This window comes from Ornithorhynchus anatinus, chromosome 12 (assembly GCF_004115215.2).
Source record: "Ornithorhynchus anatinus isolate Pmale09 chromosome 12, mOrnAna1.pri.v4, whole genome shotgun sequence".
Classification (NCBI taxonomy): Eukaryota; Metazoa; Chordata; class Mammalia; order Monotremata; family Ornithorhynchidae; genus Ornithorhynchus; species Ornithorhynchus anatinus.
In genome coordinates, this window is record NC_041739.1 from 48,404,789 (window position 1) to 48,420,993 (window position 16,205).

Genomic DNA, 16,205 nt, shown 5'->3' on the forward strand with positions numbered 1-16,205 from the left:
GGAAATCACGAGGACTCGGATTTTAAAAAAAACACCACAAATTGGCTCTGCTCTGTCTCTCTCTCTGTCCTGGGGTTGGGTCTCAAGGAACTGACTCCTTCTCCTCTTGTGTAATGTCTAGGTTGCCACGGTCAGCAGGGGGAAGCAGAGGAGCAGAAGCAGCGTGGCTTGGGACTTGCCAGGACCTGGGTTCTAATCCTGCCTTCACCACGTGAAATGGCGTGTGACCTTGGGCCTGGCCTCCGTGACTTCATCTGTGAAATGGGGATTCATACTGCAAGCCCTATGTGGGACCCGGACTCTGTCCAACCGTATTAGCTCGTATTTCCTTCATAATTTGGTACAGTGCTCTGCACTCAGAAACCTCTTAACAAATACCGTAAAAAATTGATAAATCAGAGGTATTTACTGAGCACTCATTGTAGGCAGGGCACTGTACTGTTTGGGAGACAACGGAGTTTTCCGGTTCCCCGAGAGTCTCAGGAATCTTGGAAGGTGTTGACATCCCTCCACTCTCGGGACAGACCCTCGATGCTTGGAAAAATGTGGGAAAGGGATTGGGGAAGCTACCCCCGTATCTATTATGTCGATACTTTTAATCTCTCTTGCTTCCCTATTTCTAAAATGTATAATGGTGATAATATTTGTACATTTCTAAGTGCTTCTAATGAGCCAAGTACAGGGCGGTCTGAACAGAAACAGCTCTGTCCCATACAGGGATATCGGGTTAAAGGGGAAGGAGAAAAGATATGGAATCCCCATTTTACAGATGAGGAAAATGAGGCACAGGGTGAAGTGACTTGGCCGAGATGACAGCAGGTGCTTGGTGAAATCAGAACTAGAGCCCAGGTCTTGGCTCTTTCCACTAGATCTCTGCTGCTAGACTGTAAAGTTCTTGAAGGCAGCAATCGTGTCTATCACTTAACTTCGTGCCTCAGTTACCTCATCTGTAAAATGGGGATTAAGACTGTGAGCCCCTCACGCGGGACAACTCGATTACCTGGTATTCATTCATTCATTCAATCGTGCTTATTGAGGGCTTACTGTGTGCAGAGCCCTGAACGAACCGCTTGGAAAGTACAATTTGGCAACAGATAGAGGCAATCCTTACCCACTAATTGGCTCCTACCCCAGCGCTTAGAGCAGTGCTTGGCACATAGTAAGTGCTTAACAAATACCATCATTATCTCTGTGCCTCAGTTACCTCATCTGTAAAATGGCGATTGACTGTGAGCCCCACGTGGGACAACCTGATGACCCTGTATTTACCCCAGCGCTTAGAACAGTGCTCTGCACATAGTAAGCGCTTAACAAATACCAACGTCATTATTATTATTATTATCAACTCCATTATACTCTCCCAAGCACTTAGTACAGTCCTCCGTTGTACTGTACACTCACAAATGTGGTGAGCCCACAACAAGCTGCCTCATTAGTGGCTTTTTGTGATCCGCAAACAACAAGGAGGGCACTGATGGGCTTTACTTGAGGACAGGTGGTTGCTGGCCTGTGAAAGCACCTGGAGCAGAAGCGGGCAGAGGAGAAGCGGGAAGAGGCAGGCAAGAGAGCGAGTATTTAAGCAGAAGAAGCGGGACGACAACCCTCCAAAGCAGCAGCACTTGGAAACGGAAAGAAGAAACGTCGGCAGGACGGGCTTCCTTGACCGGCAGACGGGTATTGGGCCCTCGGCAGAGTGACCGACTGTGGGTATGTGTGTCACTGCCTTGCACGTTGGTAAAACCAAGTCAAAAACTTTCCACAGTAACCTTGGTGTTTGGGCGTGTGGTTTAACTCCACCCTGTGTCACTGAGGCTCCCCTGGTCCGGAAAGGTCCTAATAATGATGGTGGCATTTGTTAAGTGCTTACTTTGTGCCAGGCACTGTAGTGAGCGCTGGGGTGGATACAAACAAAGCGAGGTGGACACAGTCCCTGTCCCATGTGGGGCTCCCAGTCTCTATCCCTGTTTAGCAGATGAGGTAACTGAGGCCCAGAGAAGTGAAGTGACTTGCCCCCGGTAGGAGCTCGGGGCTCACGACAAGTGCTTAGTACTGTGCTTTGCACACAGTAAGAGTTCGGTAAATACGATTGAATGGATCCTCTGCACACATTAGGGGCTCAATAAATACCACTAATTGATTGAAGCACAGAGTAAATGATTGAAGGAAGACTTGTCCCTCCACGCTAAGGAGAGCATACAGCTATCTTGTGGGTTGTAAAGGAAAATAAAATCTAATGCTGTCTGTCATCTTAATAGCTCTCACTCCTCTTTAGCCCTGATCAAAATTCTTTCCATATGAAGCCAAGGGTACTGGCAAGGCTTAAGGGACAGGGCAGGGGCCTAGGGAGTCAGAGGACTTGGGTTCTAATCCCAGCTCCACTACTTGTCTGCTGGCTGACCCTGGGCAAGTCACAACTTTTCTGGGCCTCCTCTGTGTTCCACAACTGAAAAGTGTGGATACTCCCAAACTCTTGTCGCTAGGCCTTGCTGTTCACGGCTTGGGACCGTTATGTAATGACGCTGGGCTGGGTGGCTCATGGAAGCTGGCTATTATATTGCTGTTGACTTGAGGAATTGAGACATTTTACTTTCTAAGGAGGAAAATGGGATTTATTAAATCTCTACCGGGATAGAGAAGCAGGGTGGCTTAATGGAAAAACACTAGACTGGGTGACAGGAGACCTGAGTTCTAGTCTTAGCTCTGCCACTTACCTGTCTTGTGACTTTTGGCCAATCACTTAACTTCATTGTGCCTCAGTTTCTTCAAGAAAATGAAGCTTGATTATTTTCCTTTCTGTGGGCCACATGTGGGATAGGTGCTGTGTCTAATCTGCTTATATTGTATCTACCCCAGCACTTAAGCACAGTGCTTTGCCATATTAAGTGCTTAACAAGTACGTTATTATTAATATTATTGGGCAGTCATCATCAACATCCATTTCTTTTTCCCCCTTCACCCCAGTGCTTTGAAGCCTGAATCAAAGCCCGTCAGAGATTCCAAGCTAAAGGGTACTCAGCACAGCTTTTCCTACCACTATCCGTGGCTGGGTTTCATGCAGGGAAGGATTTAAGATTTCTGGAGGCTGCTTATGACGTGTTAGGTCCTGGGCATCATTTCTTGGAATGTCCTAAAATTGCACAACTCTAGGAAAGAAGCCTTGGAAAAATAGCTGAAAATGCACATCTCATTTCACAAAAATATACTTCTAGTGAAGTAGGAAAGACATGAAAAGAGCAAAAATAGTTGCTCGATATAATCCTAATAATAATCTGAATCCTGATAGCCCTGAAAAGGTAACACAATTTTAACAAAAAATAATTGTAATTTACCAAGTGTTTCTGTTGTTATTTTTTAAAGGTTCAGATTGCAAAATAAGCAAGACAGATATAAAAGCATTTCTAGAGAGCATTAATGACCCTTTGTCAGACTTTCCATTTCAATTTTTCTCCTGTATTTTCTCTTTATCCTCCATTCTTTTTTGGTCCTTCAAGTGAAAGTGATGAAAACTTGACAGTTCTGCAAGATGACGTGTTTAACCCAAGGAATTTCCAATTCATTAGACCAAGGTCTATGGAAGATCAAGCACTGAATTTCCACTTAACTTCACACAGTTTGGGATCAAAGCTCATATCCTTTCCTGAATGAGATCTGACAGATTGAGGCAGTCTTTGAATCTGAACCCACCAGCGGTCAATCAACAACTAATCAGTTTTATTCTTTCCCCTCAATCAGTGACATTGATTTTGTGCTAACTTGTGTACAGAGCACTGTATTAAGCACTTCAGAAAGTACAACACATTGCCTAACTGTAAGGAGCTTACAGTTTAGAAGGGGAGAATAAAATAGATTCCATTAAAATAGATTCCAGGTGGGGCTGAGAATGAGGTGAATATCAGGTGTTTAAAAGGTACAGTTCCAAATGTAAGTGACAAGGAAGGGAGAGGGAGTGGGAGAGATGAAGGCTTAGGGGAGGCCTCCTGGAGGAATTGTGATTTTAAGAGAGTTTGGGGCTATTACCCTATTTATTTTGTCGTACCCTATTCTATTAATGAAATGTACATTGCCTTAATTCTATTTATTTGCTATTGTTTTAATGAGATGTTCATCCCCTTGATTCTATTTATTGCTATTGTTCTTGTCTGTCCGTCTCCCCCGATTAGACTGTAAGCCCATCAAAGGGCAGGGACTGTATCTGTTACCGATTGGTACATTCCAAGCGCTTAGTACAGTGCTCTGCACATAGTAAGCGCTCAATAAATACTATTGAATGAATGAATATTAGATATGAAGGGGTAGGGCGTTCCAAGCCCTCTGGAGGATGGGGAAAACATTCAAGGCTTCTTAAATAGATACATGACATTCTGGTAATATTTCATTAGAGTGAGCAGTGCCAAAAAATTAGGTATTTTAAGCGCTTACTACGTGCCAGGCACTGTTCTCAGCTCTGGGTAGATAACACGTTAATTAGGTTGGATGCCAATCCCTGTCTCTCATGGGGTTCACAGTCTAAAGTTGGGGAGACACGTGGGCAAGATAAGTCCAGTGCTCTGCACACAATTTTCACCAAATACAGTCTGTGGACCTTAAGCTCATCTCTAGACTGTAAACTCATTGTGGGCAGAGAAAGTGTCTACCAACCCTGTTGTAAGGTACTTTCCCACTCACTTGCTACACTCAGTAAGCATTCTGTAAGTGCTATAGATTAACCTCATTGATCCACTGAACGACCGACTCATGGCGACTGCAAATTCGTGGGGAAATCTTTCGGTCCGGATATTAGGCAGGTGTGCCGGGCCAGATTTCCTAAGGGGGTAACGGGGTCGGAGTCCAGGATTTCTGAGCAAATGGTGGGTGATCCCCTAAGTGTCTCTACTCTGCAGTCAGCAGATGGGTCAGCTGCACCTCTAGAACACCCTAAGTCCCTAAAAAACCAACCTCAAGTGGGGTCAGACGGAGCCCACTCTCCTCTACCATCCCTCTCCTCCCTGCTGCTGGGAACGATGAACAAGAGGCGTGTGGAACCCAAGAAGCAGCTTGGCCTAGTAGAAAGGGCACGGACCTGGGAGTCGGAGGACCTGGTTTCTAATTCCCACTCTGCCATTTGTCTGCTGCACGACCTTGGCAAGTCGTTTCACTTCTCTGTGCCTCAGTTACCTCCTCGGTAAAATAGGGACTAAGACCGTGAGCCCCACGTGGGACAGGGACCGTATCCGACGCACTCTGTTGGTTCATTCTCCGGATCCATTCTTCCTTGTTGCATTTCCGCTTTTGTTACAAGGAGTTTTGTTGAAGACTGCTGGACAAACAGTGTTCCTGAACATGGTTCATCTTGCTACTTCTAGCTGGAGTTCTTTGTCCCAGTAGGACTGCTGAAATGTAATGTTTTCCTGGAGCTTTATATATAGCATTCTTCATGGTTTTGGATGTCCCTTTTTGAGTTTTGGTTTTCTCTCTTGCTCACATTTTCTCAATTGTTAAGAGCTTACTCTAAGCTCTCGCCTGTCCCCCTCTAGACCGTGAGCTCATTGTGGGGAGGGAATAAAGCTATTTATTGTTGTAATATACTCTCCCAATTGCTAGTACAGTGCTCCGCACACAGTAAGCGCTCAATAAATACGATTGACTGAATGACTGACACAGTCCTCCAAGCTGTAATGTCGTCCCTTGTCCTCTTCACGTTGAGCAAGTTGCTTCACTTCTCTGGGCCTCAGTTCCCTCATCTGTAAAATGGGATTAGAGAGTGTGAGCCCCACATAGGACAGGGACTGTGTCCAACCCTGTTTACTTGTATCCATCCCAATGCTTAGTACAGTGCCTGGCACACAATTAACTGCTTAACAAATACTACAATTATTATTATTATTATCACATCTTCCCAGTCTCAAAATTCCACTTCCGTGATAAACTCTACCCAGCTCAAAAACAGTCCAATCTTCCCAGCTAGTCCCTAACACTTATACTGCTACAATTTGAGGACGATGCTTTTAATGTTCAGACCCCGCTCAATCTTTTATTGGAGAAGCAGCGTGGCTCAGTGGAAAGAGCATGGGCTTTGGAGTCAGGGATCATGAGTTCGAATCCCAGCTCTGCCACTTGTCGGCTGTGTGACTGTGGGCAAGTCACTTAACTTCTCTGCGCCTCAGTTCCCTCATCTGTAAAATGGGGATTAAGACTGTGAGCCCCACATGGGACAATCTGATTCCCCTATGTCTACCCCAGCGCTTAGAACAGTGCTCGGCACATAGTAAGCGCTTAACAAATACCAACATTATTATTATTATTATTTTATTCTCCATGCCTCTGTTATTAATGCCATTTGGTATTGTTAAATAATACTGTGCCACTTAGCATGACTTGAAATTTATTGTTTTTATCATTCCTATTTTTATGACGGTTGTTACGTAATTTCTATGGGCACCGCACTGTACTAATCTCTGTGGTAGGTACAAGATAATCAGGTCAGACGCAATCCCCATCTTACGTGGGGCTCACAGCCCAAGTAAACATGACTTTGCCATATTGCGCTTGAATTTCGCCCTAAACCCCAAATTTGCCGATGGAAAAAAGGGTTATCCCAAAGCAGTGTGGCTTACTGGCGAGACCCCGGGCCTGGGAATCAGAAGGACCTGGATTCTAATCCCAGATCTGCCTGTTGTCTGCTGTGAGACCTTGGGCAAGTCAGTTCACTTCTCTGTGCCTCAGTGACCTCATCTGTAAAATGGGGATTGAGACTGAGTCCCACGTGGGATAGGGACTGTGTCCACCCTGATTAGCTTGCATCTATCCCAGTGCTTAGTACAGGGCTTGGAACGTAATAAAGGACTTAACAGATACCATGAATAAGTCACTCTTCTTTTTTCTTTTAAAGGCGTATTCCAGTGCGTACTATTTACCAGGCACTGTAGTATGTGCAGGGGTACATAGAAGCTAATTGGCTTTTCCTCTGACACTTATTTTGGTTTTCACGGCAGTGGCTGGTCACAGGTTATAGGAAAAGTTCTGGGATCATCCTGTATCTACAAGCAGATGAACAAGCTGCGGATTGATTTTATTGTCTGCCTTCTCCAGTAGATCGAAAGCCCCTCGAAGTTAAGGATCGTGTCTACCAACACTACTGTATTGTATTTTCCCTAGTGCTTGGTACAGTGTTCTGCACCCAATAAGCCCAGCCTGAGCTCCCCTTCTCCCTCTACTTCCTCTACCGCCCCCCCCTTCACCTCTCCGCAGCTTAACCCTCTTTTTCCCCCATCTCCCTCTGCTCCTCCCCCGTCCCTTCCCATCCCCTCAGCACTGTACTCGTCTGCTCGACTGTATATATTTACATCACCTTATTTATTTTGTTAATGAAATGTACATCGCCTCGATTCTATTTAGTTGCCATTGTTTGTACGAGACGTTCTTCCCCTTGACTCTATTGCCACTGTTCTCGTCTGTCCGTCTCCCCCGATTAGACCGTAAGCCCGTCAAACGGCAGGGACCGTCTCTATCTGTTGCCGACTTGTTCATTCCAAGCGCTTAGTACAGTGCTCTGCACATAGTAAGCGCTCAATAAATACTATTGAATGAATGAATGAATAAGCACTCAATAAAAAATGTTGATTGAGTGGAAAGAGGACAGAACTGAGAGTCAGGAGACCTAGGTCTAATCCCAGCTCTATCACTTGTCTGTTGTGCGACCTTGGGCAAGTGACTTCATTTATCTAAGGTTTAAGTTCTCTCATCTGAAAGCATAGGGATCAAATACCTGTCTTCCTGCCCTTTAGACTGGAGGGGACTATGTCTGATCTGTTTACATCTATCCTAACATTTAGTACAGTACATGTCTAGTAAGTAAATGTCAGGATCGATTATTATTATTACTGCAGCTGTGCAGAGAGAAGCCACGTGGCATCATGGGCCTGGAAGATAGACGGTCATAGGTTCTAATCCTGACTCTGCCACGTGTCTCCTGTGTGACCTTGGGCAAGTCACTTCTTTCTCTGTGCCTCGGTTACCTCCTCTGTAAAATGGGGATTGAGGGATTGGGGATTGAGACTGTGTCTAATCTGATTTGCTTGTATCTACCTCAGTGCTTAGTCCAGTGCCCGGCACACAGTAAGCATTTAACAGATAGCACAATTATTACTATATATCCTTTTTCTTCATGTGGATGGCAAAGTTCTTGAAGGTAGTATCATGGCTACTCTCCTATACTCACCCGCTCAGTCAATCACTGTCAATCAATGCCTGGGTGAGTACTACAGCTAAGAACCATTTTTTGTAGCCAAATGTATAATCTAAAGCATCTCCCTTAGGATCTAATATGCACTCTGCATATAGAAAGGCCTCTAAATATGCAGTTTCCTGACTAAAGTACATCCCCTAGTAATAATAATTCAATTATATTTATTGAGCACTTACTGTGTGTAGAGCCCTGTAGTAAGCGCTTGGGAAAATACAATATAATAATAATGTTGGTATTTGTTAAACGCTTATTATGTGCAGAGCACTATTCTAAGCGCTGGGGGAGATATAGCGTCATCAGGTCGTCCCACGTGAGGCTCACAGTTAATACCCATTTTACAGATGAGGTAACTGAGGCACAAAGAAGTTAAGTGACTTGCCCACAGTCGCACAGCTGACAAGTGGCAGAGCCGGGAGTCAAACTCATGACCCCTGACTCCAAAGCCCAGGCTCTTTCCACTGAGCCATGCTGCTTCCCCAATACAACAGACACATTTCTTGCCCACGGTGCGCTTACAATCTAGAGGAGGAGACAGACATTAAATAAATAAATTACAGATATGTACATAAGTGCTGTGGAGCTGGAGGGGGGATGAATAAAGGGAGCAGGTCAGGGCAATGCCCAAGGGAATGGGAGAAGAGGAAAGGAGAGCTTAGTCACGGAAGGCCTGGTGGAGGAGATGTGCCCTCAATGAGGCTTTGAAGTGGGGAGAGTCGGATAGGAACAGGGAGAAAGTTCCAGGCCAGAGGCAGGATGTGAGCGAGGGGTCGGAGGTGAGATAGACGAGAACGAGGTACAGTGAGAAGGTGGGCATTAGAGGAGTGAAGTGTGTGGGCTGAGTTGTAGTAGGAGAGTAGCAAGATGAGCTAGGAGGGATCAAGGTGATAGGGTGTATTAAAGTCAATGGTGAGGAGTTTTTGTTTGATGCAGACGTGGATGGGCAACCCCACTGGAGTTTCTTGAGGAGCGGGGTGACGTGTCCTGAACGTTTTTGGAGCAAAATGATCCAGGCAGCAGAGTGAAGTACGGATTGAGGTGAGAAGAGACAGGAGGTTGGGAGGTCAGCAGGGAGGCCGATGTAGTAATTAAGGAGGGATAAGTGCTTGGATTGATAATAATGTTGGTATTTGTTAAGCGCTTACTATGTGCAGAGCACTGTTCTAAACACTGGGGCAGATACAGGATAATCAGGTTGTCCCACGTGAGGCTCAAGATTGTGGTAGCACTTTGGATGAAGAGGAAAGGGAGGATTTCAGAGAAGTTGTGAAGGTGGAACTGACAGGATTTAGCGATGCACTGGATATGTGGGTTGAATGAGAGAAAACACTCAAGGATAACATCGAGGTTATGGGCTTATGAGACCAGAAGGATGGTGGAGCCATCTACAGTGATGGGAATATCAGCGGGACGTCAGGGTTTGGGTGGGAAGATGAGCAGTTCTGTTTTGGATACGTTAAGCTTGCGGTGATGGGAAGACAACCCAATAGAGAGTCTCGAAGGCGGAAGGAAAGGAGAGAATGCAGAGAAGGATAGAGATCGGGGCTGAAGATGTAGATTCGGATATCATCCGCAAAGAGGTGGGTAGTCGAAATGATAATGGTACTTGTTAAGCACTTACTGTGTATCAAGCATTGTTCTCAGCTCTGGGGTAGAGAAGTTCATCAGGTTGAACAGAGTCCTTGTCCCATGTGGGGCTCGCGGTCTAAGTAGGGAGTAGGATTTAATCCACATTTTACAGATGAGGTAACTGAGGCATTGAGAACTTAAGTAACTCGCCCAAGGTCACATAGACTCTTGGCAGAGCCGGAATTAGAACACAGGTCCTCTGACTCCCAGGGCCGTGGTCGTTCTACTAGGCCATGTCAGGTTGTCACTGTTGACCACTCCGGAAAATGCAGTACTCAGTTCTTACATTTCCTCCATTTAAATTAGAATATGGTATTTATTTCATCGGCAAGAAGCTCCCAAACGAACTGTGGAGAACAGGGGTGACGTATCGATAAAGAGTATTTACAGCATGGCCGCAGAGGTCGCAGGGGCACTGAGCATTTTTCTGCCTGATGCACTCGGTGACTTTGGGGAGAACTACTTACATGTGCTCTTGTTCCACGGAGCAGCCGAGTTAAATATTACTGTTTGCTGGAAAGAGGAGGTGACGTTTTGTCTCAAAGCACTTCGGCTGGGGTGGAAGAGATTTATGGATATGTTACAGTATACTGAATATCATACATTGAGAAAGGAGAGAACTAATATTCATTCTCTCCACCAAAAAGACCCCCCCACTCAAAACCCATAAAAAGCCCCGCTTCAAAGTCACCTGAAAACATGAGAATAGAAGACATGAGACTCTGAAAATCATTTATGAAGGAAATTGGTAGAGATCTGACGAGACTGGAAATTGCAGTTGGGGAGGGAACCCATAGGTTCTGGTTTAATGTCGATATTGTAAATATTCACGGTTTTTTGAGAATCCCCCAGGTCCGTGGAAAGGAACTTTCAGGCCAAAAACAAATGAAGAATTTAAAAATACATGATTGGAAAAAAATAAAACATTCTGAGTAGGCAGCCGGACTACTCCATTTATTAGATCATGTCAATATAGGCTGGTCAGCCACATCCTGACTCTTTCTGAGAAAATAGCTCAGAGGCCAAACCGGGATACTGAGCAAGTCAAAAACAGACAGAAAAGCATAAAGCTTTTGTTTCAGAAAATTCCCTAAGGGGCAATCTCATCGGAGGATTTCTTTTTTTTTTTTTTCTTTTAAATCATTTATAAATTCAGAAGCATTCCAGGCAGGAGGCTCAGTATAGGCTGGCTTTAACATTTCTTCCCCTAGTAAATATTTGAGTGGTTTGTACAGTGCCTGGCACATAGTAAGTGCTAAACAAATACCATCATCATCATTATTATTATTATTATTTATAGCTCTCTTCTGAAGGATCAGCTCAGCAATCCATTTTTCCATCTCAAACCTCAAGGAAAGGAGACAGGGCAGCAAGAAAGATCGGGGGGATCAAATTGAGAAAGAAAGGTTACTGCTCTGCTTTTGAGAGCACTGATTCCTGAAAGTGGGCGATGTTTTCTAGGAATTGTTTGTCAATTAAAGTAAAATATGTCGGGTTATTCTCTGGAAAGGAAAGGTCTGAAATTGTTGGCTTGTGGGAAGGAGGCTTCTTGGAAAGCATTGGGGGTAGGAATCGGTGGGGATGGGGAGGATGTAACGGGGCCTGGTAGAAAGAACACGGGGCTGGGAGTCCGAGGACCTGGTTTTTAATCTCGGCTCCTTCACTTGCCTGCTGCGAGACCTTGGACGAGTCATTTAACTCTTTTGGGCCTCCGTTTCCTCATTCTTAAAATGAGGATTAAATCCTACTCTCTGCTACTTAAAGCCCCCATGTGAGACAGAGACTGTCCAACCTGATTGTCTTGCATCTACTCTAGCGCTTAACACCCAGTGACCTCTTAAATGCCAGAATTATAATGAAGAGCAATGCTAAAATTGGAGAATTCTGAGCTGCTGAGGGATGATGACTTGGTAAGGGCAAGCTCTTTTTTAAAAAGCCCTCCTCCCTCTCTCCTAGCCTACGCGTGCAACCTCTTGCTGCGGACTGGTCACTGAACACAAACACTTGTGCTTTGTACCTCCCTTGATAGCAGAAATACCATCTCTGGGTTCCGATGAACTCTCTGAGTTGTAAATTCCTGACTAGAATATTTTGAATGCACAATCTATGGATGGTATTTATTGAGTGCTTACCGCGTACAGAGCACCGTACTATGCATCTGGGAAAGTACATTACATCAGACTTGGTAGACACGTTCCCTTCCGACAAAGACGTGATAGTTGGGTTTTTTAATTCTCCGTCCTAATAGCCTCATTATTTAGGAGGATCACTTTCTAGTGGAAACAGCCCGGGCCTGCCTGACCGGAGAGCTGAGTTCTAATCCTGGATATGCCACTTGCTGGCTGTGTGACTTTGAATGATTCACTTGACTTCTCTGCCCCTTAGTTTCCTCATTTATAAAATGGGGATTAAACTCCTATTATCGCTCCTAGTTAGACAGTGAGTTCCATGTGGTACAGGGACCGTGTCTTACTAGTGCTGTTCCTTTCCCAGTGCTTAACAGTGCTTGGCTCAAAGTTATGTGCTTAACAATTGCCCATTAGTATTACTGGTGTGAATACTGTGCTCTCACAAGCACTTAGTTTGGGGGTCTGCACACAGCAAGCTCTCAAAAAACCACTGATTGCTTGATTGATTGACTCTTATTTACCACCGGAACTATGAATTGGTGGTGCTGACAATTTTTTTGTCTTGCCCTATGCTGTCGATTCATGTCCGACCCAAAGTGACGCCATGAACACATCTCTTCCAGGACGCCCCACCTCCATCTGCCATCATTCTGGTAGTAGATCCAGAGAGTTTTCTGGGTGAAAATATGGAAAGTGGCTTACAATTGCCGCCTTCTGTTCAGTAAGCTTGAGTATCCACCCTTGATTCTCTCCCATGCTGCTGCTGCTGCCCAACACAGGTGGGTTTTGAAATGTAGCCGATTGCCTTCCACTCTCTAGCCACGTCCCAAACTGCAGATGGAACAGACAGGCCTCTGCTTGATTCTCCCTCCCGCAGTCGAGACCGGTAGAGTACTGAAAACTCTCCAGGTGTGACCCTAAGAGGGGACCGACAATTTACTGCTATTGAAACACTTGCTCCAAGATAAACTCTGTGTAGCCCAACCTCATATTTTATGCTTTTTCTTCCTCTGTCAGGCTAGGTTTAAAATTGATGGAGAATTTGGTGAACCTAAAGGCACCTCCACTCCTTTCATCTTGGTCTTAAAGCGCATGAACCTCATTGCTAGGAAATTGCTGAGGTGAAAAAGCACACTGGAAATAACACTGAAAAAAGGACATCAAGCTGGTTCTTGGACGACTTCTAGAACTGGGCAACGGAGCAAGATTCTCCAATGCTAATGCATCTTAGGCCCTTTGGAAATAAAAATATTTCTTGACAGCTTATTTTATTGTAACCATTCACGAATTTCCATTGTTTCAACAAATCCATCAGAGGTATTTTACTGAGCACTGACTGTGTGCAGAGCAGTGTACTAATCTCTTGGGAGAGGACAGTATGCTAGAGTTGGCAGAGGGGCTCCCTGTTCATCACCTTCATCTCATCAATGGTATTTGAGTGCTTACTGTGTGCAGAGCACTGTACTAAGCACTACAGATAGTACAATACGACAGAGTTGATAGACACGTTCTCTGCCCACAGCGAGCTTACGGTCTAGAGACGGGAGACAAACATTAAAATGGATTTTAGGCAGGGGAATTAGTAGAACCTGTGACACAGGGTTGTCCTGGGGTGGGTAGGGGGAGGCCTGGTTAATCTCTGCCATAGGTTACTCCCTATAAGTGGGGGGGAAAAAAAACAGAGAAGCAGTATTTGCTAGAGGAAAGAGCATGGGCCTGGAAGTCGGAGGACCTGGGTTCTAATTCCCACTCTGCCAACTGCTTGCTGTGTGACTTTGGGCAAGTCACCAAATTTCTCTGTGCCTCATTTCTCCTGTTCTCCCACCTACTTTGACTATGAGCATCATGTGGTAGAGGGACTATATCCACCCTAATTCACTTGTATCGACCCAGCACTTAAAATCCTCCCCTTGATTCTATTTATTGCCATTGTTCTTGTCTGTCCGTCTCCCCCGATTAGACTGTAAACCCATCAGAGTGCAGGGATTGTCTCTGGCTGTTACCAATTTGTACATTCCAAGCGCTTAGTACAGTGCTCTGCACATAGTAAGCACTCAATAAATACTATTGAATGAATGAACAGTGTTTGACACTTAGCGCTTAACAAATGCCATAAAAAAAGAAGTGATCAAGAAGAAGATAGTTTTATCTATCATTTGAATTTTTTTTTTACCTGTGCCTTAATATATTCCTGGATAAGCAGTGTGGCCTAGTGGAAAGAGCATGGGCCTGGAAATCAGAGGATCTGGGTTCTAATCCCGGTTCTGCCACTCACAGGTTCTCTGTGCCTTGGTTTCCTCATCTGGGAAATTGAGCCTAAATACCTTTTCTCACCCCGTTTTAGACTGTGAGGCTCATTTGGAACAGAGACTGTGACCAACCTATCTGAAGCAGTGTGGCTCAGTGGAAAGAGCACGGGCTTGGGAGTCAGAGGTCATGAGTTTGAATCCAGGCTCTGCCACTTGTCAGCTGTGTGACTGTGGGCAAGTCACTTCACTTCTCTGTGCCTGTTACCTCATCTGTAAAATGGGGATTAACTGTGAGCCTCAGGTGGGATGACCTGATTACCCAGTATCTACCCAGTGCTTAGAACAGTGTTCGGCACATAGTAAGCGCTTAACAAATACCAACATTATTATTGTGTCTACCTCAGTGCTTAGTGCAGTGCTTGGTACATAGTAAGCACCTACCTGCCACAGTTATTATCACTGACCAAGATGATTTACCAAAAATAGTTCATTCTGATTATATGGTGAACGATTTTTTAAAAAATGTATCTTCCTTGCAACAAATATGTGGAATTCTCTTTTCTCTGTGAACAATTCATGGATATAGATCTATATATTATCTTGACACTGATAGGACTCAATCTATTTTATTCTTCCTGAGTTCCGACTTAGTTCTATCTATGGCTTTCTCCCTTGATGTCATATGCTTTCACGCTGTCAGCAAACTTTTTCCCTGGTTACATCATCTGACACTTGAAGTCTTCATGTGTGTCCTCCTGTACTCTTACTTTAATGTTGCATCAGAGAAAGGAAGTTGAACAACTTAAACTGAAAAAGACAGCTTTATGATTTTTTTTTTTTTACAGACTGTGATCACATAGCATGGTGGTGGTGTTCGATCTGTGAGGATTTCTAGAGTTTTTGAGTTCAACTATAGGGCAATGTATGCGCATAGTGTTCGTGGCCTTGTAAGCTAGAGCACAGAGCCAGGCAGCCTGAGACCTGGATTCGAATCCCGGCTCTACCACTGAATAATAATGTTGGTATTTGTTAAGCGCTAGCACTGTTCTAAGCGCTGGGGTAGACACGGGAATCGGGTTGTCCCACGTGGGGCTCGCAGTCTTAATCCCCATTTTACAGATGAGGTAACTGAGGCACCGAGAAGTTAAGTGACTTGCCCAAAATCACACAGCTGACAAGTGGCCGAGCTGGGATTCGAACCCATGAACTCTGACTCCAAAGCCCGTGCTCTTTCCACACGCTGCTTCTCTGAACTGCTGGGTGACCTGGGGCAAGTCACTTGACTTCTAAATGCCTCACTTTCCTCATCTGTAAGGGGGGGGATTGAAGACCTATTAGCCCTTTTCCTTCGGCTCTGAGCCCCATGGAGTACAGGGGCTGCGTCTCATCGGACTGTGTTGGAAACTCTAGACTGTAAACTCGTTGTGGGCGAGGAACGTGTCTGTTATATTGTTGTGCTGTTCTCTCCCAAGTGCTTAGTACAATTCTCTGCACGTAGTAAGCATTCAATGAATGTGATTAATTGATCGATCGATTAACCCGAAGCTCGTCATTTAGTAAGTGCTTATTCAGTACCGCAATTATCATTATCACCTAACACTTTTCTAAAAAGCAATAGGAGACCTGTAACCGGGACAAAGTCCTCTTACTCTCCTGGCCGGGCACATACGGGATAAAGAATGCCGACAGACCTGAAGAAAGGTGTGGTCTATTAATGAACGTGACTAGTGACTGCTTTTAACTTGCACATTCAGTTCCGAATCGATCTATAAATGACTCGCACTGACCTGACAGTTTGGAGCAAAGGACTCGCATCTTAATAATGATGGTATTTGTTAAGCACTTACTATGTGTCAAGCACTGTTCTAAACACTGGCGTAGATATGTATGTATCTGTATATATCCATAGTTTATTTTTGTATTCCCGTGTCCGTCTCCCTCTCTAGACTGAGAGCTCTATGTGGGCAGGGAATAGTC

At 44.8% G+C, this 16,205-nt stretch overlaps 1 long non-coding RNA gene across 1 annotated transcript; it reads left to right on the plus strand.

Annotated features, from left to right (window-relative positions):
• Positions 1-1,398: 1,398 nt before the first annotated feature.
• On the plus strand, positions 1,399-13,245 carry LOC114815667. Its single transcript, XR_003763467.2, has 2 exons — positions 1,399-1,707; positions 12,997-13,245. It is a non-coding gene; the product is annotated as an uncharacterized LOC114815667 (long non-coding RNA).
• The last annotated feature ends 2,960 nt before the right edge of the window (positions 13,246-16,205 follow it).